Source organism: Carcharhinus amblyrhynchos, chromosome 20 (assembly GCF_965287045.1).
Source record: "Carcharhinus amblyrhynchos chromosome 20, sCarAmb.v2.hapA, whole genome shotgun sequence".
Lineage (NCBI taxonomy): Eukaryota > Metazoa > Chordata > Chondrichthyes > Carcharhiniformes > Carcharhinidae > Carcharhinus > Carcharhinus amblyrhynchos.
Window position 1 is genome coordinate 43,200,824 of NC_137343.1, and position 4,969 is coordinate 43,205,792.

The following is a 4,969-nucleotide window of genomic DNA, read 5'->3' on the forward strand; positions in this document are numbered from 1 at the left end:
CCTAATCCCACTGGCCAGCACTTGACCCATAGCCCTGAATGTTATGGAGTGCCAAGTGCTCATCCAGGTATTTTTTTAAAGGATCTGAGGCCTCCCAAGCAGCACATTCCAATCACTGCGGATGCCATATTGGGATAGATAAAGTCTGTAAATAAAACTGAAACTTCTTAGAATATTTTTTGATGGCTGGGAGATTCCTTGCACTGCTTTGTATCTTAATGCCCACTCGATACGATCCTCTTCATTCCTTCCCCATCATTCTGAATGATCCTTTTGGACTGACTGCTGGGACTCGGACTAACTTGTCCTTAGCCAATAGCTTCACTATTTGGCTGGCAACTAAATATCTCCCTTCTCCCTTACTGTCTCCCCAGCTCCCACTCTCATTACTCAATATTCTCTCTCTCTCTCTCCGCCCTCTCTCTGCTACAACCTCCCTCTCTGCCCCACCTCCCTCTCTGCCCCACCTCCCTCTCTGCCCCACCTCCCTCTCTGCCCCACCTCACTCTCTGCCCCAACCCCCCCCCTCCACTGCCCTAATCCCCCTCTCTGCCCCACTCCCCTCTCTGCTCCCACCCTCCTCTTTGCCCCAACCTCCTTCACTGCCCTAATCCCCCACTCTGCCCCATCGCTCTCTGTCCCACCCTCCTCTCTGCTCCGACCTTCCTCTCTGCCCCATCACCCATGCCCATTCCCTCTCTCCCACTCTCCCTCTTCCTCTCTGCCCCCCCCACCCACTCTCTCCCCACCCCCTCATTCTCTCTCCCTCTGCCCCCACCCACTCTCTCTCTCTCCCTCCCACCAACACTCTCTCCTCCCCCACTTTTCATGCCCCCCCAGTCAGTCTCCACCCTCCCATCCATTCTCTCTGCACAGCACCCCATCTCTCCCCCACACCTACTCTCTCTCCCCCACACTTTCTCCACCCACTCACTTTCTATCCTCAACCCCTCTCCCTCCCCCGTCACTCCCTCTCTCCTCACTCCCTCTCTCACCCCCACCCCATCTCTCTCCCCCCCACACTTTCTCTCCACCCCCCCAACCTCTCTTTCTCCCTGCCACCCCCTCTCTCTCAACCCCCTCACCCCATCTCTCTCTCCCCCCCCCCACTCTCTCTCCACCACCAACCACTCTCCTTCTAAAGCTCTTACTCTCTCTATCTTCCCTCTTGCTCTTTTTCCTTGTCTTGCACTCTCCGTTCCCTTCTCTCTCTTGTTCCCCTCTTCGCCTTTTCCTTTTTCTGTCTCTCTTTTCTACCACAATAGGGTGGCATGGTGGCACAGTGGTTAGCACTGCTGCCTCACAGTGCCAGAGACCAGGGTTCAATTCTCAGCTTGGGTGACTGTCTGTGTGGAGTTTGCACATTTTCCCCATGTCTGCATGGGTTTCCTCTGGGTGCTCTAGTTTCGTCCCACAATCCAAAGATATGCAGGTTAGGTGGATTGGCCATGATAAATTGTCCATTAGTGTTAGGGGGAACTAGCAGGGTAAAATGCATAGGATTATGGGGATAGGGCCTGGGTGGGATTGTGGTCAGTGCAGACTCGATGGGCCGAATGGCCTCTTTCTGCACTGTAGAATCTATGATTCTGTGAATACATCTGGAAAACATGCCTGGCTACAACAACACATTATAATTTACACGAGAATGAAGCAGTTCGCTGAATCTGTAATGCAGTCGTTCTTCAATCTCTGCAACATGCGAGTGAGTCTCAGTGACTGTCCATTTACTAATTGCAAATATCAGGTTCAGTTTCACGCCTCAATCTGCTTGGATCTGGTCCGTGTGAGAACCTTGATTGGACTTCATTTGAATTGGCTTTTTCGATTAGAATTAAAGTACAGAAAGGTTAAATAAATAGTCTTGTGGTATACTGGGGCTTGCTGCTACCAAACCAAACCCTGTTCCTGTAATTGTGAATCCCCCAATCTCACAGCATTATCTAACTGCATAAAATGATTTCACTTTTCTCTAACTGTCTATAAATACCATTCTTCAGGCAAGTGAATGACGTCCGCAGACATATGTGAAATGTAACGTGCGTTAAGACACTCTGACTGTACTGAGGATTATATGTGAGAAACCAGGACTGTATCTCCAACTGTTTCCATTATTTCCAAGAATCTTAATCTGCATTAACTCATCCTTGGATTCCACTCAGACACTCTTCAGGATCAAGCTGGCAATTTAGAGTAGGTTAGCAAAACTTTTTCTTAATTCGTTCATGGGATAAATGGCTGGACCAGCATTTATCACCCATTCCTGAGGGCGTTTAAGAGTAAACCACATCGCTGTGGCTTTGGGGTTGCATGTAGGCCAGACCGGGTAAGTACGGCAGATTTCCTTCCCTAAAGGACGTTTTTACAACATTTGACAATCGTTTCATGGTCGAAATCAGACTTTAAATTTGAGGTTTTTATTGAATTCAAATTTCACCACCTGCCACGGTGGGGATTCGAACTCGAGTCCCCAGATTATTATCCTGGGTTTACATAGAAACTAGAAGCAGGAGTAGGCCATTCCGCCCTTCTAGCCTGCTTCACCATTCAACTTGATCATGGATGATCATCAAATTCAATATCCTGACCTCCCCCCCCCCCCAATATCTTTGATCCCTTTAGGCCTTAGAGCGATATCTAATTTCTTCATGAAATCAGACAACATTTTGGCCTCAACTAATTTCTGTGACAGTGAATTCCACACACTCACCACCCTCTGGGTGAAGAAATTTCTCCTTACCTCAGTTCTCAAAGGTTTACCCCTCATCCTCAAACTCTGACCCTGAGTTTTGGACTCCTCCACCATTAGGAACATTCATCTAACCCTGGTAGAATTTTGTAAGTTTTTATGAGATCCCCTCTCACTCTTCTATACTCCAGTGAATATAATCCGAGCTCACTTAGTCTCTCCTCATATGACATATCTGCCATCCCAGGAATCAGTCATTTAAACCTTCACTGCACTCCCCCTATAGCAAGGATACCCTTCCTCAGATAAGGATGCCAAAACTGCACACAGTACTCCAGGTGTGGCCTCACCAACGCCCTGTACAATTGCAGCAAAATATCTATATCCCTATACTCAAATACTCAAATCCTCTCGCTATGAAGGCCAACATACCACTTGTCTTCTTTACTGCCTGCTGTAACTGCACATTTACTTTCAGCAACTGATACACAAGTACACCAAGGTCTCACCGAGTATCCATCTCTCCCAATTTACATCCATTCAAGTGACAATCTGTCTTCCTATTATTGCTACCAAAGTGGATAACCTCACATTTATCCACATTATACTGCAGCTGCCATGCACATGCCCACACACTCAGCCTGTCCAAATCATGCTGAAGCATCTCTGCATCCCCCTCACAGCTCACCTTCCCACCCAACTTTGTATCATCTGCAAATTTGGGGATAATACATTCAGTTCCCTCTTCCAAATCATTAATATATAATGTGAACGGTTGGGGTCCGAGCACAGATTCCTGCAGAACCCCACTAGTCACAGACTGCCAATCAGAAAAGGACCCATTTATGCCAACTCTTTGCTTCCTATCTGCCAACCAGCTTTCTATCCATCTTAAGACATTACCTGCAATCCCATGTGCTTTAACTTTACATAGTAGTCTTGTTATGTGAGACCTTGTCAAAAGCCTTCTGAAAATCTAAATAAACCACATCCACTGGTTCTCCTCAGTCAACTCTACTCATTACAGCCTCAACAAATTCCAATAGATTCATCAAGCATGATGTAAACCCATTTCCCCTTTTGTAAATCCATGCTGACTTTGTTTGATTATACCACTGCCTTCCAAATGTTGGGTTATGAAATCCTTGATAATGGACTTTAGCAACTGACGTTAGGCTGACTGGTCTATAGATTGGATTAGTAGCCCAGTGACAATGCCACTACCTCTCCTTAACCCTGGTGTGAGGCTCGTGTGGAGCAGGTTCTTGCTATAAAGAGAGAGTGAAACATGAGGCCTTTCAGAACGTTCTGGTGAGGTGCCTTCTTGAGCTGCTGCAGCCCCTGAGGTGGAGGTACACCCACAGTGCTGTTAGGGAGGGAAATCCAGGATTTTGACCCAGCAACGCTGAAGGAACGGTGATATATTTCCAAGTTAGTGTTGTGAATGGCTTTGGGCATTGCCAGGCGATGGTGTTCCCCAAGTATCTGCTGCTCTTGTCCTTCTAGATGGTAGTGGTGGTGAAGGTGCTGTCTAAGGAATCTTGGTGAGTTCCTATAGTGCATCTTGTAGACGGTAAACACAGCTGCCACTGTTCGTATGTGGCGGAGGAATTTCTGCTTCTACTTATTATCATAAGATCTTTAGATATAGGAGCAGAATTAGGCCATTCGGCCCATCAAGTCTGCTCCACCACTCAATCATAGATGATAAGTTTCTCAATCCCATTTTTCCGCCTTTTCTCTGTAACCTCTGATCCCTTTACCAACAAAGAAGCTATCTATCTCTGTCTTAAATACACTCAAAGACCAGGCCTCCACAACCTTCTGTGGCAGTGAATTCCATAGACTCACTACCCTCTGGCTGATGAAATTCCTTCAAAACAATGGTGCCCAATGTGGGGATTGAACCCATGACCCTGAGATTGAGAGCCTCATGCTCTACTGGCTGAGCTAGCCAGGCACATTTTCATCTCGGTTCTAAAGAGTCTTCCCTTTATTCTGAGGCTGTGCCCTTGGATCCTAGTCTCTCCTACTAATGGAAACATCTTCCCATGTCCACGCTATCCAGGCTTTTCAGTATTCAATGAGATTCTCCCTCATTGTTCAAAACTCCATTGAGTACAGACCCAGGGTCCTCAAACGGTCCTCATACATCAAGCTTTTTATTCCTGGGATCATTCTTGTAAACCTCCTCTGGACCCTCTCCAGGACCAGTCACATCCTTCCTTAGATACGGGGCCCAAAATAGCTCACAGTGTTCCAAATGGGTTCTGACCAGAG

General features: G+C 47.0%; 1 non-coding gene across 1 annotated transcript; it reads right to left on the reverse strand.

Moving 5' to 3' along the window:
- Positions 1 to 4,576: 4,576 nt before the first annotated feature.
- On the reverse strand, positions 4,577 to 4,649 carry trnae-cuc (transfer RNA glutamic acid (anticodon CUC)). The gene has a single exon. It is a non-coding gene; the product is annotated as a tRNA-Glu (tRNA).
- Between the last annotated feature and the right edge of the window lie 320 nt (positions 4,650 to 4,969).